Source organism: Marmota monax, unplaced genomic scaffold (genome assembly GCF_021218885.2).
Source record: "Marmota monax isolate L192 unplaced genomic scaffold, Marmota_monax_Labrador192_F-V1.1 WCK01_AAM20220418_F8-fsc00050, whole genome shotgun sequence".
In the NCBI taxonomy this organism is placed as follows: Eukaryota; Metazoa; Chordata; class Mammalia; order Rodentia; family Sciuridae; genus Marmota; species Marmota monax.
Genome location: NW_026694552.1, coordinates 7534157 through 7559534, shown reverse-complemented (window position 1 = coordinate 7559534; position 25378 = coordinate 7534157). Strand labels below are relative to the sequence as shown.

At 34.6% G+C, this 25378-nt stretch overlaps 1 pseudogene; it reads left to right on the top strand.

Annotated features, from left to right (window-relative positions):
* Positions 1 to 24911: 24911 nt before the first annotated feature.
* On the top strand, positions 24912 to 24984 carry LOC124076815 (small nucleolar RNA U3; annotated as a pseudogene).
* The last annotated feature ends 394 nt before the right edge of the window (positions 24985 to 25378 follow it).

Here is a 25378-nt window from a genome sequence, read left to right as displayed (position 1 = left end):
GCACCATGATAATAAGGTATAGGACAAAAGCACATAACAATCAATAGATGCAGGAAAAGTATTTGACAAAATCCAAAACCTGTTCATGATAAAAATGCTCAATTGAGGAATTTTCTCAACCTGATAAATGACTTCTATAAATCTACATCCAATACTATACTTATTGATAAAAAAAAAATGTTTTCCCCTAAGATAAGGAATAAGACATGAAAGGTTGCTCTCACCACCATCACTTAACATTGAAAGGAGATTCTGGCCAGTGTAATCAGACAAGAAAAATCTATAAAAGCTATCTATTCACAGATTACAAGACACTGTCATGAATCTGAATTGCATTCCTTGGGATATAAAAAAATCTTAAGCACACAGAAACAAAGGAATACACATCACATGCCAAAAAAAAATGTTAGTCCATTTAATGAATTTTAGCCAGGTTGAAAATACAAGGTCAATACTTTTAAGAAATCAATTGTATTTCTATATGTTGGCAATAGTGAATAGCAAATTAAAATGTAAAAACTATACCTTATGACAGCATAAAAATATTAAAAATTTTGTGATACAGTTCATAAAAGATACAATTAGATACCACTATACAATATTGAAGTGGTTATTTTTCTAAACAACTCATAGGTCCAAACATCAGCAAGATGGAAAAATTGGACTTTGTGCTTCTTATCCCCATGCAGAAGCACAAATTTGAAAAACTATCCTTGCATGAAAATGCCTTCATAAGAGCTAAGTAAATTAGGTCAGGTATTACTGCACCTGACCATACCACAGGAATAGAGAAAGAAGCATTGAAGAATTAGGAAGGACTACTTTATATATTACCCATATCATCCCTCCTTTAAACTCAGGCTGCCTAGTATGGAGAAAGATACTCTTCACTTTGAGAAAGGAGAGGGAAGTAAGCAGTGGACTTTGTCCTGAATGCTAACACCATGCTTACCCTGGCACCAGACTAAAACTCACAGACCTAGGATCTAGGCCTAACCTGAGGATTCAGTACCCCACTTCAAAGCCAACCCCAAGGGCACCAGACTCTCTACTACCCTCAGGGCTAAGTCAGTTCCTGTGGTCCTGGGCTTGAGGCCTTCCTCAGGTCTTAGGTCACCCAGCACCAGGTAAACCTATATAGACTCTGACTCCAGGCCTACCCATGCAAGAGGCCAGCCCCACAAATTCAGGTTCTAGGCCTACCCCAAGGACAGGCAGACTTTAGTGGCCCACAGTTCCAGACTACCTACATTACTGTGCTGGTCTCCAGATTCCCAGGCTTCATACTTGCCCCAGCACCAGGCTGTGCCTTGCAATTGTTATTGTTTGGGTATGAGGTGTTCTCTCAAAGGTTGTGTGTGAGACAATGCAAGAAAGTCTAGGGGTGAAATGTTTGGGTTATGAGACCCTTAACCTAAACAGTGCATTAATCCTCTAACAAGGATTAACTGGGTGGTAACTCCAAGCAGGTAGGGTGTGGCTGGAAGAGGCTGGTCAGTGAGGGTGTTCCTTTTATGTATATATTTTGTCCCTGGTAAGGGGAGTCTCTCTCTCTCTGCTTCCTAATGGCCATGTCCTGAGTCACTTTCCTCCACCACACTCTTCCTCTCCTTAGGCCAGAGCAATGGAGCTGGCCATATATAGACTGGGACCTCTGAAACTGTGAGCCCCAAATAAACTTTTCCTCCTCTAAAATTGTTCCTGTTGAGACTTTTGGTAGCAGCAATGAAAATGCTGACTATAATACATAGTAATCAGGTTGGCACCTGTAAGTACATCTTCTTGACTGGTTCCTCTGGCTCTAAGCTCCAGGTCTACCCCAAGTTTCACACCAGCCCACAGCTGTGTCAGCCCACACAACCCTAGGTTCCAAGCCCAGTCCAGGGCCAGGTCAGCAACCCTGGCCTCAGGCACCAGGGTGCCACCCATAGATTAAGGCTCCAGACCTGCCCAGTGCAAGGTTAGTACCTGGAGATTAATGTTGCAGTTTACCCTGGAGCCATGTCATTCCTTTCAGCCTAAGGATCCAGGCTAGTCCCCACAACCCCAGGCCCCATGCTACCATTATGGTAGGAGGAACAGGGTAGCAGCTCCAGGGACCAGGCAACCACCTGAGATCCTCTGCTCCAGACTAGCCCCTGCAGACCCAGACTTCATGCCTGCTGCTCCTTTTCCCAGATTCCAGGTCATCTCCAGTGGACCCAGAGTACAGGGTTGTTCTAGCAGAACCAAAGTCCAGTCTCACCCCAGTAGACTCTGATGCCTGACTAGCCCTGGTAACTGAGGCTCCAAGTCTACTCATACACACCCAGGCTTCAGGGTAACCCCTATGTACCCACCCAGGATCCAGGTTCAACCTGTGGACTTAATAGGTTCCAGGTCTGCCTCAGGGCGGCTATAGACTCAAGCTCCAGGCCCACCCCTGTAGACCCAATCAGTGCATCCACCCCAATATACCCAGACTCCAGGCCCAACCCTATGGACCCAGCTACTAAACCTGCTCATTTACTCATCTAGGCACCAGGGTTTCTGCCTAAGGTCTCCAGAAGAAAGCCCACTCATGGACCACACCAAGTGATCTTCCCAGAATCTCTAGATGTGGTAACTGGTAAAGATTTCCCAAACAAGCCACTCTGTGATGACTGGATTAAGTCCCTATTTCCTCATATATGCATATATGTCACAACGTTGAAAAACAATCAGGGAACATACCACCACCAAAAAAGTGAAATAAAGTACCAGAAATCAACCCTAAATAAGTTTATGAATTTCTTGACAAAGAATTTGAAATGATTGTTTTAAGAAATCTCAGCAAATGCAGGGAAAAAATTCAATGAAATAAAAAAAGTTACCAAATGAAAAATTTAACAGAGAGTTTTATATTATAGTCATGTGCTACATAAACAACACTTTGGTCAACAATGGACCCCATATATGACAGTGGTCCCATAATGTTGAATATCCCTAGCAATATCATTGCCAGCCCAGTTTGTGTGCTGTATGATGTTTACATAATGACAAAATGGCCTAAATGTAACCCCATTGTTAAGTAACATATAACTGTATTTTTAAGGAAGGACTACAGCATGTTGGTCAGGATAAGGAGTAAATGGGACTCTCAGAAACTCCTGCTAATAATGTAAAATGCTCCAACCACTTTGGAAAACAATTTGATAATTTTTTTTAAAATTTAACTGTACACATATCTTATTTTTCAGTTAGTCCCCCATATTTACTCATGGGAGATGAAAACCTATATCCATCCAAGTATTTGTACATGGGTATGTTTATAATAGGTTAGTTGGTAAGAGCTGAAAAAGTTTATCAGCAAATAAATGTAAAAACAAAATCTGGTATTTCTATACAAAGAAATACTACATAACAATAAAACTGAGTAAACTATTGATGCACAATATGTATGAATTTCTGAATAATTAGGCTGCATAAAAGGAACCAGATTCAAAAGAGTGCATTTTGTATGGTTCTACTATATAAGACTCTAGAAAATGCAAATTAATCTTTAGTGTCAAAAAGCAGATCAGTGGTAGTGGGATGGAGCAGGAGGGACAGATTACAAAGGAGCAAGAGGAAACTTTTGGATTAATGGGTATGCATAGATGTTTTCATGGAGAATATATATTACTTATTATAGAATATATTAATGAACATATTTAGTATCTGTTCTATAATATATACAAAAAGTGCATTTATTTGTGCTTTAAATATAAGCAGTACATATATTCTTAACTATTAAAAGATAAAATAAAAAGTAGTTAAATTGTTGATATGTATGGAGGATTGCACAATTTTCATTGTCTGTTTCATGCATTAGTTAGTAGGTCATGTTTTTAAGGTCTCAAATCACTGCTGTAATTTCCCTCTGGGAAAATATAACAAGCAAATGTCATGACCTAGCTGTGTTTTCCAGGGGTACATGGAACATCAAACACTTCCCCCATCTCCATTTACCTACCCAGTTCTATACATCCTCAGCTTTTGTTTGTCTGCAAATATTTACTAAGAGACTACCATGTGTCAGATATCACACTCGGTAGGGGCAGGGATGGGGGAGTGAGATACAATAATCAATAAGAGATGGTCTCAGTCCTTAAAAAGCTCTAGTGGTAAATAGGACAAAACAACATCCAACAACATTCAAGTGCGAAGTCAGCAATGTTTATTTTCTATGTTTGAGTGCCCTTCTGCTCTCTTTCTCATTCACTCTTCTTGGAAAAAAGCTTAATTGAATATGGGCCTGTTATCCTTCATTGTCAATAAAACTCTGGCAGGAACTAAGGCAGTGCCTGCCTACTTACTCCCTGGAGCTACTGAGAATCAAAATGCCTGGAAAATTGGAGACTCTCCTGTTTCTCTGGTTCTTGCCTGAATTCACAGGCTTTATCAAAACCTTGGCACTCAATCTGCTGAAAACAGGGAGATGATGGGTATCTAGAATTCACTGAAAATGCCACTTGGGTTTTTACCTCCCCAACTATCCAGCTTCGCTTAACCTCATGTATAGATTATAAACTCATTCCTCCAAGCCAATCTGGCTGGACCATATGGTTCAGAATTTGTGCTGCTAGGAGTCTCTTAGATACCCAAAGGTGATTCTTCAGGAGAAGCTGACTCTTCAGAAATTTTTCAGGTGGAGAGGCCTAGAGTTATGAGAGAATATGAAGAAGAGCTTGGAAATGACAAGCTCCTCAACCCAGAGTCTGGGGATAAAAAGAAAAAGAAAAGCTAAGCATTTCATCTAGCTATGTAACATTATTTAAAGGATTAGTCATTTATGTTGACTTCCCCATATATGCCTTCTTTTGACCATAAAGCAGCAATTTCTATACAGGTGATTCAAAATGTAGCAGAATAACTTAGTTATAAACTGCATTTAATCACAGTACCAAATTCTGTTCATAAATACTAAAGTTCCAAAGCATTTGCTTCTGTACAACCAGTTTAGGACATGTTTTTTCAGGATACATGGAAATAAGATCACACACCCTGTTGAGTTTTTTTTTTTTTTTTTTTTGTACCAGGTGTTGAACTCAGGGGCATTTGACCACCAAGCCGTATCCCCAGCCCAACCCTATTTTGTGTTTTATTTAGAGACAGAGTCTCAGTAAGTTGTTTAGTGCCTCACTGAGTTGCTTAGTGCCTCGCTAAGTTGCTGAGGCTGGCTTTGAACTCATGATCCTCCTTCCTCAGCCTCTTGAGCCACTGGGATTACAGGCATGTGCCACTGTACCCAGCCACACCCTGTTGATTTTGAAATAAGAAACCCTTGCCATCTTAATGGGTAAAAAGGTGAAAATGGTATATTCAGAAACTCTTTTCTTAGACTTATTCAATAAACAACTTAATTTTGAAACCATACAAAATGAGTTCGGGGACACAAAAAAGCATATTTATTTAATGTGTTTTTGGCAACTGAGGGTCCCTCACTCCCAAATGACCAAAGATTCTTTCTCTTTTCAATATATGCACATCTTCCTATATTGTTAAATCACTGGTTTCTTCCACCTTGGGAAGAGCCAGGTCATGATTTCAGTGCATAGTCTGGGATCTGTTCTGTGGTATCCCTAGGTAGAAAGGTGGCCACCAAGGTTTAGTGTATCTAGGAAAAAAATACCACTGTGCACCAAAGCTATTATCATCTCCTGATCATCTTATAAGATAAGCTACTTTCCAAATATTCCTGATATTCCTGGAAAAGAAGACATTTAAAGGTCCCTTGAAGGAGAGAGAAGGGAAATTGCATGGAAATGGAAGGAGACCCTCAGAGTTATACAAAAGTACATACAAGAGGAAGTGAGGGGAAAGGGAAAAATAATACAAGGGGGACAAATGAATGTCAGTAGAGGGGGCAGAGAGAGAAGAGGGGAGGGGAGGGGAGGGGAGGGGGGATAGTAGAGGATAGGAAAGGCAGCAGAACACAACAGACACTAGTATGGCAATATGTAAATCAATGGATGTGTAACTGATGTGATTCTGCAATCTGTATATGGGGTAAAAATGGGAGCTCATAACCCACTTGAATCAAAGTGTGAAATATGATATATCAAGAACTATGTAATGTTTTGAACAGCCAACAATAAAAAATTAAAAAAAAAAAATAAAGGTCCCTTGACATTGGGATACTTATCCCTTGACTGAAAAGTGAAGGGCAAAGTTACTATTATGTTTGGAGTGGGATTCTCATAAAGTTGGGCTTTCTAGAAAATGTATACAGGCATGAGGCCCTTGCAGCTATAATTTTAACCACTTTTTGCTCCTTTTTAAAACCTGGTCATTTTCTTCTTCGTTACTTTCTGTAAGTATATTTGAGAAAACTCATTCTGGGCCTTTAAAATGCTTTACAAAGAAGAGGTTAAATACCTCTGTTTCTTCACACTGTGCTGTGCCAAGTTGTAACATTTTATAAAATTATCCAAGATCAATGTATTCCATCCCTGACCCTTCATGTTTTCTATATTTAATTTTTTTCAGAAAATGAGCACCATGTTCCATTTTAGAAGACCCATTTTTTATTTAATTGATTTTATTTTTTAAATACACAACAGTGGAATGCATTACTATTCTTATTACACATATAGAGCAAGATTTTTTGTATCTTTGTATATAAGGTATGTTCACGGCAATTCATGTCTTTATACATGTACTTTGGTTTTTTGCATTATAATTCTTATTACACATATATACCACAATTTTTCATATCTCTGTTTGTATATAAAATAGGTTGATACCCAATTAATGGAAGACCCATTTTTTTTGTCCCCAGATTTTTTTTTATTGGTTGTTCATAGATGAATGGATAAAAAAAATGTGGCATCTATACACAATGGAGTATTACGCAGCCCATTTTTTTAATATACCAAAGTTCACTGCAGTTCAGTGTTGAAATGAACATTGGCTTAGGGTTAAAACATCTAAATCTTCTTTCTTAATAAGGTAAAATTATACCTCCAAAGCCATAATTTCTAAAGTTCTATTTCTGACATTAATTGATTTTTCATTTGCATATTCATTCAGTCATCAAATATTTACTGAGCATGTCCCATATGTAAAGACATTGCATTAAGTTGTGGTGTGATGGGGTGTCAAATATAAGAATGAGTAATACAGTGTCCTAAGTCATAAGATCTTCAAGTGGGATTTCTTTTCACACATTGAACTTTTTCTTTAGAGGATAAGGAGACTGGTGAGTTTATTTTGGGCAAGTAATGAGATCTTATTTGTATTTAGGAAGCAAGATCAATTCAGTGGAAATGACTGAAGAGGCTCTTGCAGTGGTTCCTGACAGAGTGAGGAGGGCTTGAATGAAGGAGAATGAAGAGGCAGGACTCCTTTAAAAGTAACAATGTAAAATCAACAATGTAAAATCAGTAAAATTTGAAGGTCCTTATGTTCTTGACATTATGCACCTTTGTAGAGCCTGAAAAATAATTTGGGGATCTGCCTCTGCCTTCATAGTTTGAAAAGGGAGTACAGATTACCTTGGGGAAAAAACCCACCAAGGTTTCATGTGGAGTCATGAATCTGGAGGAAATAATTTGGAAGATGTGAAAGTGTTTAAAGCTACTTGTGATGATTAATTATTTTCCTTCCAAAGTGGATGCTGAATACTATGAAAGCTAAGGAGAGGAAGTAAATATTCACCAACTGGAGCAGTCAAGTAAAACTTTGTAGGCAAAGAGGTTGAAGAATCTGTGGTAGAGGAAGAAATACATGAAGTCATACATTGGGAGTGTTAAGTGGTTTGCTGATTAAATAACAAATGGTTGGGTTTTAAATATAAATGGACTAAATTCTTCAATTAAAAAACAGAGTGGCTGATGCATTTTAAAAACCAAGACCCAATCATATACTGCTTATGAGAGATTCACTTTAGCTATAAGAAAAGATAAATTGAACATGAAGAGATGGAAAAAGAGTCGAAACAAATGAAAATCAAAGGAGAGCATTGTATACATATACATTAAATCAATAACTGGGGCAAGAGACAAAGAAGGTTATTATATAATGATAAAGGGATCAATTGAACAAGAGGCTACAATAACTATAAATATATAATATCACAACATCTAAATACATAAAGCAAATATAAACAGACCTGAGGGCACATATTAACAGCAATATAACCATAGTAAGGGACTTTAGTACCCACCTTCACCAAAGGATAGATCATCTAAACATAAAGTGAACTTATCCCTTGACTGAAAAGTGAAAGGCAAAGTTACTATTATGTTTGGAATGGGGTTCTCATAAAGTTGAGCTTTCTAGAAAATGTATATAGGCATGAGGCCCTTGGAGCTATAATTTTAACCACTTTTTGCTCCTTTTTAAAACCTGGTCATTTTCTTCTTCGTTACTTTCTGTAAGTATATTTGAGAAAACTCATTCTGGGCCTTTAAAATGCTTTACAAAGAAGAGGGTAAATACCTCTGTTTCCAGTGGATATGAATTATACCTTAGACAAAACAGACCTAACAGACACAAGCAGAACATTTTACCCAATAGCAGCAGAATGCATGGGTCACAAAACTAGTCTTAGCAAAGTTAAGATTAGTGTAACATCAAGTATATCTTCTAATCATAACAGCATGAAACTAGAAATCTGTCACAGGAACAGAACAGGAAAATTCACAAATATGTGGAAAATAAATCAGCACAATCCTGAACAACCAATGGGTCAAAGAAGAAATAAAAATGGGAAATAAAATAATATCTTGAGATCAATGAAAATGTAAATGCTACGTACCAAGACTTGTGGAATATAGCACAAGCAGTTCTAAGAGGGATGGTTATGGCAATAAAATGCCTATGTTAAAAAAAAAAGATGACATTCAAGAACCTAAGTTCATACCTCAAGGAACTAAAAAAGAATAAACTATGCCCATATTTAGCAGAAATAAACAAAATAGTAACAAGAAAAACATCAAAATGATCAATGAAACTAAGATTTGTTTTTTGAAAACATAAACCAACTTGACAAGCCCTTAGTTGGATTAAGGACAAAAGAAAGAAGACTGAAATAAATTAAAGATGAAATGAAAAAGAAATTATAAATGAGACCACAGATATACAAATACAAAGGATCATAAAGATTATTATGGACAATTATATACCAAAAAATTAATTGATAGATTTCTAAAATCATATAACCTAGAAAATTTAATCATGAAAACAAAATCTGTCTGACAAAGTGTGTGTGTGTGTATGTGTGTGTGTGTGTGTGTGTGTGTGTATATAATATATATATATATATATATATATATATATATACAGTAATCAAAAATATCTCAGTAAAGAAGTCCAGGGCTTGATGGCTTTGTTGTAAATTATACCAAACACATAAAGAATAATTAATACCAATCCTTCTCAAACACTTAAAATAACTGAAGAGGAAGGGGAAGATTCCATACTAATTTTTCAAGGCCAGAATTTCCCTGACTCCAAAGTCAATAAGAACACTATAACAAAAGAAAATTTCATGTCAATATCACTGATGAATATAAATGCAAAAAACCCTCAATAAAATACTAGCAAATTGAATTCAAAATCACATTAAAAGTGTCATTCACCATGATACAGTGGCTTCTATTTCTGGAATGCAAGGATATTTCAACATGTGCAAATCAGTAAATGTGAAACATTACAGTAACAGAATAAAGGGCAAAAGTCATATGACAATCTCCTTAGATATAAAAGTATTTGACAAAATTCCATATTCATGCATGATTAAAAAATTCTCAACAAATGATATATAAAGGAAATGTGCTTCAATACAATATATACCATATATGATGAGTCACAACTAACATTATGCTTAATTCTGAAAAGTGAAAGCTTTTCCTTTAAGATTTAATCAAAATATACTAAAAGTCCTAGACCAGCAATCAAGAAAAAAGTCATCTAAATTAGAGAGAAAGAAGTCAAATTATCTGTTTGCAAATGGCATTGTCTTGTACGAAAAAAAAAACTAAATAATTCACTAAAAATACTGTTAGAATTAATAAATCAATACACTAAAGTTTTTTTAGGATACAAAAATAAAAACATAAAAATTAGTATTATTCCCATACTACATCAGTCAGCTTCACATTTCTATAATGAAATATCTGAGACAATTAACTTAAAAAATACAAAATGTGTATTTTTCCTATGATTCTGGTTTCAGTCCAAGTGACCCCATGGCTTTGGACCTATGGTGAGATTAGCATACCATGGTGGGAGCACATAGTTGAACAAAACCACTCAACATATGAGGCAGGAAGTAGAGCAAGACAAGAAGCAACCAGGGTCCCATAGTCCCCTGCAAGGGCATGCCTCCAATGATTTAAGGATCTCCTACAACAACCCACCTCTTAAAGTTCCACCACCTCCCAATAGTGCCACCCGGGATACCAAGACTTTAATACATGGACCTTTGCCAACGGTTTGTGTGCAACTTACAATATAAAATGCTCTGAGCCCATCTCCAAAGTCTTAACTGCTCCAGCATTGCTCAAAATTTCACATCCAATGTCTCCCATGAAACTCTAGGCAAACTCAACGGTGAACACTGAAAAAAATAAAAATGAAATAAAATAAAAAACAATTACATACTTCTAAATTACAATGATAAACAGGTACAGAATAAACATTCCTATTCCAAAAGGGAAAAAATAGGAAAATAATAAGGTTGGCTTAACCCAAGGCATGAACAAAATACAATAGGGCAGATGTTGATTCCTAAAGCTTCATGTCTGGCATCAGGGGCACACTATGGCAGGATGTGGGCTCCTAAGATCTTGGGTTATGTCCATCCCTATATTCTTACTTGGTTACAGACCACATGGCCACACACTTGGGCTGGCTTTATATATTTCCTTTAGCTTTCCCTGATGAACATTTTGTGTTGTTGGTTCTTCTACCTTCCTCTGGTCTCCATTGTAGTTTTGGCCTCACTCCCTCTGATTCATTATATATTGTTGATCGAAGGTCTCCTGCAGGAACTCTGATACTGCAGTACACTTCCAGTTCTCTCAGGCTTTCCTTTGAAATTTTGGTGGAAGCTGCCATGACCCCATAACTCTTGATTCTGTATGCCTGCAAAACCAGAATCAAACAGATGATGTCAAGATCTATCACTAGTGTGAGTTGTTCTTGAGCCCACTTGAACCATACTTCAGAGGAATGACTTCAGAGGTATACCATAATAACAGAGGATATTAATTTATAAAGAAAAAGTTTTATTTGGATTTATGGGTCTGGAGTTTCCATTTTATGGTAGAGTATCTCCATTGCTTTGGGACTCTGGCGAGGGTGGCACATCATGGTGGTAGAGCAAAACCATTCCCCTCATGAGCCCAGAAGTAGAGTGAGACAGGAAGTATCTGAGATCTAATAATTCCCTTTGGGGCATTCCTCCAATGATTGAAGAATCTCCCAACAAGGCCCTACTTCTGAAAAGGTTCCACCAGCTCTCAATAGTAGTATAGCATTTGCACATAGACTTTAGGAGGATACAGCCAAACTATAACATATGTAATGATAGCAAACTATCCAAAAAGAAAATAAAATATTCCCACTTACAATTACATTAAAAAGAATAAAACACAGCTAAATTTAACTGAGAAGTTAAAGTTCTGTACAATGAAAATTATAAGAAAATAATTTTAAAAATTGAAAAAGACATAAATAAATGGAAAGATAAACTGTTTATTAGTCAGAACAATCAATATTCTCAAAATATTGTGTCAATACTACACACACAAATTTATAGATTTAATGCAATTTCTACCAAATTCCAATGGTATCTTTCACAGAAATAGAAAAAAAAAATCCTAAAATTTGTATGGAACCAAAATACAGATCAAATAGCTAGAACAATCTCAACAAAGAACAAAGTTGGAAGTATCACACTTCCTCACTTCAAATTTTATTCCAAAATTATAGTAATCAAAATACTATAGTACCAACAAAAAATAGACACATCAACCAATGGAGCAGAGAGCTCAGAAATAAATCATGTGCTTATGATCAATTGATTTTTGCAAAGGCACCATGAACAAATAATGAGAAAATGGTGGCTTCTTTAATAAATGGAATGGGGAAAACTGAATGTCCACATGTAGAAGAATGAAAATGTACCCTTACCTCACACCATGTATAAGAATGAACTCAAAATAGATCAAAGACTGAAATGTAAGACCTGAACCCTATAAAACTACCAGAAGAAAACACAGAGATATAACTATTTGACTTTTGTTAGGCTATTATTCTTTGGATTTGCACCCCAAAGTCCAGGAATTGAAAGCAAAAATAGGTTAAAGAAGTTAGATCAAACTAAAAAGCTTTTTCACAGTGAAAGAAACAATTAACAGAGTAAAGAGAAAACCTATCAATTGGGAGAAAATAGTTTTAAGTCATACATCTGATGAAGGATTAATATCCAACATATATAAGGTATACAAACATCTCAATAGCAAGAAAATAAATAAACTGATTTTTAAAATGGGCATTTGACCTGAATAAACATTTATCAAAATTAGACAAACAAATGGCCAGATATATTTAAATGCTCAACTTGTTAAATATTGGGGAAATTTATATTAAAACCACAACAAGATCTCACTTCACATATTAGAATGTATATTACCCAAAAGATGAAGGACCACAAGTGTTGGTGAGGCTATAATTGAAAAGAAATCTATGTTCACTGTTGGTAAGAATCCAAATTAGTAAAGGCAATATGCAAAACATTAGGGGGGTTCTTCAAAAAATTAGGGATGATCCAGCAAACATTGATCATGCTACTACATGATCAAGCAATCACTTCTATATATCAATCTGAAGGAAACAAAATCACTTTATTGAAGATTCATTTTCATTCCCATGTTCATTGTAGTAGTATTCACGATAGTCAAGATATTGAATCAACATAAGTGTCCATTGATGAATGGATATAAAAATTATATATAATATACAGCATACAGAATGGTTATGTATAATACATAAAAGCAATGAAATATTATTCAGCCATTAAAATGTAATAAAACTTGTCATTTGTGTCAACATGGATGAACCTGAAGGACATTATGCTAAGTGAAATATGTCAGACACAGAATGACAATACTGCATGATCTCACTTACATGTGGAATCTAAAATAATCCAACTCATAGAAGCAGAAAGTAGAATAGTGATTACCAAAGGCTGAGGAGTGGGGAACCCAGATGTTTCCCAAAGGGTATGAAGTTTCAGTTAGAAAGAAAAAAATTTTTTGAGATCTGTTGCTTAGTACAGTGACTAGAGTTCTCAATCTGTATTATATTTCAAAACTGCTGAAAGAAAATTTCCAAAGTTCTTATCACAAAAATGATAAGTATGTAATGAATATGTCAATTTGCTTAATTTAATAATTCCAAATTATCTACATATATCATATATCACTTTGTATCCCATAAACACAAAAAATTACAGTTTTTTTAATTAAAAAAGAGCCACTCAAAATAGGATATATCATAAAGTCATAGTAATCAAAACAGCATGGTATGGACATAAAGTCTGACATATCAACCAACAAAGAAGAATAGAAAGTACAGAAATAAATGCACTCACTTATGATCAATTGATCCTAAAGTTGTTATAGGAAAAGGACAGTATTTTCAGTAAATGCTTTTGGGAAAACCGAATATGCACATGCAGCAAAAATCAACTCAAAATGGATTAAAGACTTAAACATAGGACCTGAAACTAAAAAACTACTATAAGAAAACATAAGGAAAATGTTCTTAAACTTTGGTCTTAGCAGTGATTTTTTGGATGTGATACCAAAACAGTCAACAATAGCAAAAATAAACAAGTGGTACCAAATCAAAATTAAAGGTTTCTGCACATCAAAACAAACAATCATAATGAAAATGAAAAGGCAACCTATGAAGTAGGAAAAATATTTATAAACTGTATACTCAATAAGAGATTAATGTAAATATATATGTTACTCATATAATAAATAGTTGCAAAACAGAAATAACCCAATTAAAAATGGACAAGGAACTTGCTATAGATTGGATGTAGAATGTCTCCTAAGGTTCATATTTTAAAGACTTGATTCCCAGGATGGAGTTATAAAACTTTAGTAGGTGTGATATTATGGGAATTCCTTAGATCATATGATGATATGAATGTCTTTAAAGGGGATGGTGGAACCTGGTCTCTTCTCCTTCCTATTTCTCTTTGTTTTCTGGCCCTGAAGTAAGCAGTTTGGCTCTGTCTCATACTCCTGCCATGATGTGCTGCCTTACCAGAGGTCCAGAATAATGAGTAAAACAGATCATGGACTGGAACTCCAAAACTGTGAGCAAAATAACCATTTTATGTTTAAAAGTTAATTATATCAGGTGTTTATTATACTAATGAGAAGCTGATTAACACAGTCCTGAATATAGACATCTTTTCAAAGAACACAGTAATGGTCAACAGGTGTATGAAATGGTGCCCAATATCATAAGTCAGCAGGAAAATCTAAAAGCTCAGTGGGATATCATCTCACATATTTTAACATGAATATTACCAAAGACAATAAGTATTGGTAAGGATATGAAAAAAAGAGGACCCTTGTACATTGTTGGTGGGAATGTAAATTAGCACAACCTTTATGGACAAGAGTACAGAGATCCTGAGAAATCTATAATAAAATTTCTGTATGACTCAGTAATCCCACTTCTGAGTGTATGTCCAAGGGAAATGAAATTGGTATTTGTGAGAGATATCTGCACCCCTGTGTTCATTGGAGTATTATTGACAAAAGTCTAGAAATGGAAAAATGTACATGCCATTGATGGATGAATGGAAAAAAATGTGGAATATATTTAGTCTTTAAAAAAAACAAATTGCAACAAATGGATAAGCCTAGAAAGCATTGTACTAAACAAAATAAGATATGCACAAAAACAAATATGGCATTATCTCACTTATATGTGTAATATAAACCAATCAAACTCATAGAAACTGACAGTGGAATGGTACTTATGAGAGCCCAGGTATTAGGGTAAATGGGGCAATGTCTATCAAGGATACAAACTTCCTGTTATAAGATAAATAAGTTCCAGAATCTAATATACAACATGGTGATTCTAGGTAATAATAATGTTTCATGTACATGAAATTTGCTAAGAAAGCAGATCTTGAACGTTCTCAACACACACATAAAAAAGGGAAACTATATGATATGATAGAAATTTTAATTAGCTTGATTGTTTTAATCATTTAATAATGTATGCAAATATCAAATCATCACACTGTACACCTCAAACATATACAATTTTTATTTGTCAACCATACCTAACTTATTGTCCTTTATACATGCCTATAAATTCTACAGGATGTTATAAAATTGCTCAATTTAAGTTTTTATACGGGTCCTATACATAGGACAATGGAACATAATGAGTTAAAGTAAGTTGGAAAAATAGTTGAGGGTTAATTTGAATTTAGTAGGAAGCTGTTGAAAATTTTTGAGGAATAGATGATCAAATATGGGTTTAGGAAGTTAATTTGATGATGATATAGAAGTTGGATTAAAGTGAAGAGGGATTGGGTAGGTCAATTAGAAGGCTGTTGTAGTGTATTGTGTATGACTATTCTGCCTTGTTGATTTCCATACACACACACACACACATACACACACACACACACACACCAGTTACTTATTTATCCTGGGTCAGTGGCAATGCAAGATCCTTGTCTGAATCCTAGGTCCAATTTCAACAGCCACAGGTTGAAGTCATCACTCAATAAGCATTTCTTGGTCTTGGCACACAATTTTTTTTTCTTTGGTGCTGGTTCTAGGCACATAGCCTATTCCCAAGTTCCACTGAGCTACCCATTGTGATTGACACAGGACTCAGAGTCAACAACATATTTGCATGGATGAAATTCTTATTTCATCTACTACCTTTCCTGGGATTTCTAAGTTTATACCCTTGACATTTACACAAGTAGAATATCTGCAACTTTAGTTCACTGCCTCCAACAGAAAGCCCTGAAACCACAGTGACTTCTGGATAATAAATTGTCATTACAGGCATTTAAGAACTAGATTGGCATTCACACAGCTGGTCCAATTAGCTCAAGGTAGGGGGAATTCTCTTCCCTAGGGCACCCGGTCTTTTATTTCTTAGAAAGTCCAAATTAATGGGTTCCTCAGAGATTATTCTCTTATTATGAGGTGACTGAGATCCAAAGAGAATAAATAGATTTTCCTAGATTACTCTGCTAATTAGTGATAGAACTGAGACTAGATGCCGTTTCTTAAGTCCTGGGCCCACCTTCTTTTCATTATATCTAACTCTTAAGAGAATATTGTTCTGATCCCTGTTGCTACAGCCCAGAGAAAATTTTGTTCTCTTGTGGCTGTTTTTCAGGAAATTGAAGATCTTAAGATAAGGAAGATTTAGAGACCTAAGAGTGATTAATCAGCTGCTGAGAATTTCAAAGGAAAGTAATAAGGGATGACATCTTAAAGATGCCCAAGTGCATAACAGCATCAATTTTAAAAATCTGTTGTGTTTATGGAATATGTGTTTAATTTCAAATTTTAATAAATATAAACATCAAAATAGTACATATTAATGGGATAGTGTGTAATGTTTCAATATATGTATATGTTGTGTTATGTTTAATCAGGATAAATATATTTATATATTCAAACACTTATCATTTTGTGGTAAAACCTTCAAAATCCTTTATTCTAGCTTTTTGAAATGTACAGTGCATTATGGTTATTATCCTACAATACTACATCAGAGTTTTCTTGTTCCTAACTATAACTTAGTACCCATTAATCAACCTTTTTCCATCCTTCACTCCCCTACTTTCCCCAGTCTCTAACAACCATTCTACCATCAACTTATGTGAGATCCACTTTATAAAATTCCACATAAGTGGGAGATGAAATATATTTTGAAGTTTCTAACTTTTGTCTTTTGTTTCTTTTTATAATATCCATTCAGTAATTAGCATATCTCTTTTTTTGCTAAGGTTTTCATTTTGAGATAATTAGATTATCATGCAGCTATAAGATATAATTCAGAGACATTCAAAGTACACTTTATCTAGTTTTCTATAATGGTAACATCTTGCAAAACTATAGCACAACATCACAGGATATTAACATTGATATATGCAAAATACAGAACACTTCTCTCACCATGAAGTTACCTTATGATGCACTTTTATTGTCATTCCCATTTCCCTCCCATCCCACCTCTGCCATAACCACTAATTTATCTATACAATTTTATCATATATATATGAAATTTTACTGTATGTAACCTTTGGGGATTCACTTTTTTAACTCAGCAACATTATCTGGAAGATTATTCTATTCTGTATGTATTAGTAGTGTGTTCCTTTTTATTGCTGAGTAGTATTTCAGCTACTACTCTAGCATGGATTCATCACAGTTAATCATTCACCCTGTTGAAGGGCACCTGGGGGTCACCACACAATTTTAGGGTATTACAAATAAAGCTGCTATGCAAATTTGTGTACAGGGTTTGTGCGAATATACATTTTCATTTCTTTGGACTGGAAGCCAAGGAGTTTGATGACTGGGTTGTACAGAAGTAGAATGTCTTTTAAAAGAAACTACAAAACGGTTTTCTAGAATGGCTGGACCGCTTTACATCCCCACCAGTAATGGATGAGTGATCCAGTTTTCTTGCATCCTAGCTACTATTTGGTGTTGTCACTATTTTCTATTTTATCCATTATTTGCCATATGGTTCTGATATCTCCCTGTGGTTTCGATTTGCATTTTGCTAGTGGCCAAACATGTTAAATATCTTTTCATGTGCTTATATTCTATCTGTATATTCTTTTTGGTTAGGTGTCTTTTCATTTCTCTTGGCAATTTTCTAATCAGATTATTTGTTCACTGATGAGTTTAAAGAATTCATTACCTATTTTGCATAGGAATCCTTCGTTAGATATTTGATTATCAAACATATTCTCCCAGCTTATGACTTTGTCCTTTCATCTTCTTCATGGGGTCTTTCTCAGAGCAAAAGCCTTTTAAATTTGACAAGATCTAATTTATTAATATTTCCATTTCTGAATTGTGCTTTTGGTGTCAAGTCTATGAACTCCTTGTTGAGCCCTAAATCCTGAAAATGGTACTTTATGGAGGTTTTATGGTTTTACGTTATATGTGAATGATTTTGAGTTAATATCTATATGAGGTGTAAGACTTAGGTCAAGGTTCTTTTTGTTTGTTTATAGATGTTCAGTTGCTTAAGCACCATTTGTTCAAAAGGCTCTTTCCTTCATTGAATTGTTTTTGCATATCTATCCATAATCAGTTGGGCATATGTGTGTAGTTCAGTTTCTGGGTTTTCAATTATGTTCCATCATTCTATGTTCTTATCATTCTGTCAATATCTCAGTCTTGATCACTGTACAAGTCTTGAAATTGAATAAAATGACTTCTTCTGCTTCATTTTATTTTTCAAAATTGTTTTAGTTATTCTAATTCTCTTGATATGTCATATAAAATTTAGAGTAATATTGTCTATGTCTATAAAATCTTGCTGAGATTCTGATAGTAATTGCTTTAAACCTATATGTTAATTTGAGGGACAACTGGCATCTTTACTGTGTTGTCTTTTCATGTATGAATATTTTACATGTCTCCATTTATTTAGATCTTCTTTCATTACATTCCTCAGTTTTTTATAGTTTTCAAAATAAATGTTCTAAACACACTTTGTTAGATTTACAACTTAGTATTTTATCAATCATATATCATATTGTATTTTTAATTTTGATGGCCTCATGTCCATTGCTAATATATGAGAACACTATATTAGATTTTAGAATGTTTATGTTGTATCCCATGCTGTACCTGAATTTATTTATTAATTTTAGGAGTTTAGGCAGATTTCTTGATAATTTTTATATAGATATTCATGTTATCTTCAAAAAAGGGAAATGTTTATTTCTTCCAACCCATAAGTGTTTATTTTCTTGTTCTATTGCACTGGTTATAACTCCCAAACTATCTTCAATAAAAGTAGTAAAAATGGATATCCGGACCTTGACCTATTGGGAAAAATAGTCATTTTCTTACCATTCAATGTAACATTAGCACCAGGTACTTTTCAGATGGTCTTTATGTTGAGGAAGATCCCATTTATTCCTGTTCTTCTGAGAGATATTATCATGAATGCATGTTGAATTTAGTCAAACTCTTCCAGTATGACTTGATATCATCATGTCATTTTTCTTCCTTATGCTGCTAATGTGGTGGATTACACTGATTGATTTTCACATATGAACCACACTTGCAATGCTGGAATAAATACCACTTGGTTATGCTGTATAATTCTCATTACATATGCTGAATTATATTCCTAACTTATTATTAAGGATTTTTACATCTATATTCATTAGGTATATTGTCCATAGTTTTTATTTTTATGCTGTCTTTGGTTTGCGTATCAGAGTAAGAGTAGCTTTAGAATGCTAATCTTGGCCAGCACAGTGGCACGTGCCTGTAATTCCAGTGGTTTGGGAGGCTAAGGCAGGAGGATATCAAGTTCAAAGCCAGCCTCAGCAAAAGTGAGTCACTTAGTGAGACCGTGTCTCTAAATAAAATATAAAATAGGCCTGGGGATGTGGCTCAGGTTAAATGCCCCTGAGTTCAATCCCTGGTCACCCCTTCCAAAAAAAAAAGAGAGAACACTAGTCTATATTTTCTACAAGGGATTGCGAGAAACTGAAGTTAATTCTTCTTCAAGTGTTAGGTAGAAATCTCTAGTGAAACCATTTTGGCCTCCAGATTTCTTTGGAAAGCCTTTAAACCAAGAATTAAATTTAAATGGTAGTACACAGGACTATTCAAATTCTCAATTCCATATTGAATTATCATAGTTTTTATTTTTTAGAAATATGTGTCCATTTCATCTAAAAGTGCAAGGCTCTTTATAGTACTCTCTTATTATCCCTTTGATGCTTGCAAGGTCCATAGTGATATCTCTTCTTTACTCCTGATATTGGTAAACTCTCTCTCTCTCTCTCTCTCTCTCTCTCTCTCTCTCTCTCTCTCTCTCTCTCTCTCTCTCTTAAATCTTTAAAAAACCAGAAGTTTATCTTATCACTTTTCTTTATTGGTTTTTTGTCTTCATTTCGATTGATTTCCTCTCTTATGTTTATGATTTCCTTTCTGTTTGCTTTATGTTATGTTCTTTTTCTAGGTTCCTGTGGGTGGGATTTATTGATTGAAAACTTTACTTCCTTGCATGTATAAGCATTTAATGCTGTAAATTCTCCTCTTAGTATTGCTTTAGTTATGACCCACACATTTTAATATGTTTTTATTTCCATTCAATTTAATGTATTTTCAAATGTTCTTTCAAGATTGCTTTTTTTTTTAAAAAAAAAAAAGCAAGCTTGCTTTTTAATCCATGAATTACATAGAAGTACATTGTTTAGTTTCAAACTGTTTGAAAATTGTTCTATTTATTTTCTAGTTTGATTTCATTGTGGTTAGGGGTAGATTCTGAATATTTTATTTTTTTCAGATTTGTTGAGGTTGGTTTTACAGTCATGGGTATAACCTAGTTGGGTAATTGTTCCATGGGATCTTGAAAATAAGTATTTAAAATATATATTCTGCTTGTTGAGTGGTATGTTCAATACATATAACATAGTTTCTATTGATTGACTGTGTTATTATATTATTCAATATCCTTTCTGATTTTTGGTCTAATTGTTCTCATAATTTTTTTTAAGAAGTGTTAAATCCTCCAGCTATAATTGTGGATTTGACTATTCCTCTGTTTAGTTCTGTCAGTTTTTCTTCATGTAAGTTGCAACTCTGTTGTTGGACGCATATACATTTTTAAATATTTTTATTTCTCATTTTTAGGTATACATATCAGTAGAGTGTATTTGGCGTATTCATTTAAGATCACTGTGTCTTTCAGGTGGATTGATATTTTTATCATTATATATCCCTCTCTGTTCTTGGTAAAAATGTATTTGTCTGAAGTCTATCTTGTTTGATATCAATATAGCCATTCTTGCTTTCCTTACTATTAATGTGATGCATATATTTCCATCCTTATACTTTTCACTTCCCTATATCGCTTTAATTTGTGTGACTATTTTTGTAAATTGTCTATGGTTAGATCATGTTTTTTAATTCAATTTTCCATTGTGTTTTAATTAGTATAGATTCTTAACAATTAATGTAATTATTGATATGTTAGGACTATGTCCTTTTTTAATATTTTCTTTCCAGTTTGTTCCTTTTGTTTTTCCTTTCTTTGTTTTCTTTTCATGATTTACCATGGATTTTTGGAGTATACATGTAGAATCACATCAGACAGTGTTACAATTTTTCCTTCAAATATGCAACATAAACAAAAAACTCAATATTTCAGATTTTTTCTTCCTGAAATTCAAAGATTTGTTTTATTTACTTCTCTCTGTTTAGATAACTTCTTTTAGTCATTGTTTTAGGGTAGGTCTGCTGACAACAAATTCTCTTACCTTTCTTTCATCTGAAAGTGTCTCAATTTCCTCTTAATTGCTGGAGGATGCTCTCTCTGGATGTAGAAGTATGGATAGACATTTCTTTTCTTTCAGCACTTGAAAAACGCTCTGTCACTTCCCTGCAGTCTCCATAATTTCTTGTGAAAAATTGGTGTCATTCAAATTATTTGTCCTCTGTAAGGAAGGTGTTCTTTTTTCTCTCTCTAATTGTTTATATGGGTGCATTACAATCATATATAATAGTGGGATTCATCACACCATATTTGTAAGAAAAGTGTTATTTCTTTTGTTATATTAATATGTTTTCTTCATCTTTAAGCTTTCTGCAGTTTGATTATAATATATCTTATTGTGGATTGATTTCTTTGGGTTTTTCTTATTTGGGTACATTCAGTTTCTTCAATCTGTAGTGTTTTGGCTTTTGTTAAATTTGTCAAGTTTTCAGCCATTATTCCTTTTAGCATTTTTTTCATATCTTCCCTTATGAGACTCAAAAGACATGAATGAATACCAAATCTGAGACTGATTACTTTTCTTATTCTAGACTTTTTCTCTTTGGTATTCATGATGGGTAATTTGTATTGTTCTCTCTATAGGTTCACAGATTCTTTCCTCTATTCCCTCCATTGTACTATTAAACCCAGCCATGGAGTTATATTTTTGGGAGGAGCATTATATTTTTCAGTACCCAAATTTGTGTTTCTATCTTTATGTTTTTTATTTATTTCTTGAGACCTTACATTCTTTGCTAAGACTTTCTTTATTTTTACTTGTTTCAAACATGTATACCACACTTTTTTTATCCATTCATCCATTGATGGGCATCTAGACTGATTCCATAGATTAGCTATTGTGAATAGTGTGGCAATAAGCATGGGCATGCAGGTATCTCTTTGATATGCTGATATCATTTGCTTTGGCTATTTTATGAGTAATTATAAGAGAGTAGCTCTAAGCTTTTAAACACAAAATACTGATAAAAAGATGGAAAATTAATTACATTCATTTTATCAGTACATATTGTATACTTGTATTGAGATATCACACTATATTCCACAAAATATATGCAATTTTAAATAATAATTAGAAAGTAATTGTATGCTGATACCTTTCATGGGGCTGTTTAAAAATATTTGTCAGATAATTTGAATCTCTATCATCTTAGTATTTACACCTATTGATTATCTTTCTTTCACTCTAAGATCTTTTCTGTTCTTAGTCTGAGTGATTTTATTGAAATCTGGACATATTGGGTTGTTATATGCGACTCTGAGTCTTATTTACACCTTCTTTTTTATATGCTTACTTCTGACACTGCTCTGTCAAAGAAGAGAGTACCCTTTGTCACTTTCAGGTGAGAGTACAAGTCTAGTTTCACCACCCAGCTTCCTTTGACATTCAAGTGGCATGGGCTTCTTATTATTGTTGGACAGGGGTAGGATTTCCAGCTTTTTATTAGGCTTCTACGGATAACTTCCCTGGTTGAAAGGGATAAGAAAGTTTCATTGCTTCTCTCCACATGACATAACAGTCCGGGGTAGGAGGGCTTGTTACTAACAGTCAAGGGCAAAAATTCTTACCATTCACTAAGTGTCCTCTGAAACCACTGCAGCAAGAAGGGATAGGGTACCTCATTACTGCTGGGTATGGATAGAAGTCTGGATTCCCCCATAGTCTCCACTAACACTGTGGAAATTGGAAGGAAATCATCTCTATTTTTTAAAATTTTAAAATTTTAATAAATATTTTAAAAATTCCAAAGTGGTTTTTAGCATTTCATATTCCCACTTAAATGAAATCAAGTGCCTGGAAATGATCTCATTACCAAATTGCTGTGATAAAAATCCCAGTTCCCTACTTAGCCTTCTTTTGCACCAGCCTGGTAAGAATGGTATGCTGACTGGTTAAAATCCTAAAAGGGTAGTAAGGCAGTCTACTCATCCTTTAGTGGCATGGAGCAGGGGTACAGCCATTTTTTCCCTCTGTGATGTTCCACCAGAGTAGAGAAAAGTAGTTATTATCTAAAAGTTTTCTTGCTTGTTTGGTTGTTCCTTTCCTTGTCTTTTGACGTTTGTTGGAAACATTTTGTTCCCACCTGTTGTTGTTTCTTAGTTGAAAACATCTTCAATTTCATGTCTGGGACATATGAGACAAAAAGAAAACCAAGGGAACTCACCATCGTGTTATTCCTTGGGTCTCAACTTCCCAGTTGGTCTACCTTCTCTTACCTCTTAGAATCTTCTCTCATTCATTTCATATATAATGTTCAGGGTTTTTAAACTCACTCAAAAGTGAGTTTGCTGAACTTTTCCAGGATCACAAATTATCAAATATATTTTTCAATACAATTTAATGTGTGTGTGTGTGTGTGTACATGCACTTTTTTTCCTTTTGATGAATTTTCCTGCATCTCTGGCCATCCATGAAGTGTACTTGGGTCCCAATGGCATCATACTGAAAAGTTTTCATGTTTTTGAATTATTAACACAAACATTTTCAAAGAAAAATTTGTTGACTTGTCCCCAAAAGGCATCTTATACTGGCCTAAGTCAGTCCTGTAGAGTATTAAGGAGAACATATTCTTGAGCCAAATATTTTAAGCTCAAGTCCCATTCTGTTGCTGTGTCTTCTTTGGAGAACTTTTAAGGCCTCTTCTTTTCATTTCTAGAGTCAAGTGATAATTGCATCAATTTCATAAGGTAGGGATAAAAACTAAATGATCTAGTATCTTTAAAACAGTCAGAAAAGTGTTTATTTTTGGCCAAAATAATCTTTAATTTGAAGTTCTGTGCTAGTGTTTTACATTATTAAGAATGATGTTTTCTTCATGTCTTCCCCTCCACCCCAAACTCTGAATCTCACCCACCTTTTCAGCTTTACATCATACATCTACCCTCCAATTCTATGGACTCCCCTAGCCCTAGAGTTTATTCAGTTTCTTAAATAAATCATGCTCCTTTTCAGCTTTTCATCTCACACTATGTCTTCCTCACCCTTTCCACGCCATGGAGGTCTTTTCCTGTGTCACAGACCAGTTCAAGCCTCCCTCGTTTGTGTTCTTATAGCTCTCTGCACTTTGTCTACAATTTGTTCTCCTGCCTTCAAGTAGCTTCAGACCCAGCAGAGAATAAGTCCTGGTCCATTTTGGTCATGCTTTAAGATTCTTGGGCTGTAATTAGTAGGTGCTGTGATAATAATTCTATCGTTAATAGTACTGGGGCTGGGACACAAATAATTTGAGATAGATCTCTCCATACCTCTGAGAATACAAATATGCTCAGGAACTTGAAGGAACTTAAAAGGTCAAGATGAAAGTATAAATAAGCTTTATCAAATCTGCTTTAAATTTAATTTAAAATGCAGCTTTAAGACTATACTTTCAGGGATCATTTCTATAGTATGTTACTAAAATGCAGCTTTTTTGTCTTCAAACTTTTTGTTTAATAGCTACACATGCAACAGCAATTTAGTTAGAAAGAGATTCTAAGTGGAAAAATATATTGTTGGCATGCAAAGTCTGAAATAAGGGTGAATAAATGCTGACTTGGCAAACTATTTCTAAAAGATTCCCAACCCCTAGCTTAGATGCCAGAAGACCCAGTGTGTGATCTTCAGCTGCAGTTAATTACCAATGCTTTTTGTCTCCCAACTTGGAGGTCATGTGTGCTTAGAGTTCATTGGTCTCTTTCTTCAGGCTCATTCTCCACTTCTTTCCTTCACCTTTAATCTTATTGCCCATTAGTCTACCAAGATTAGTTCTTCTATAAATATCTCATCCATCTCTCTCATCTCCCATCAACTTCTAAGGTCAATCTGGTCCTTCTGTGGGTCCAT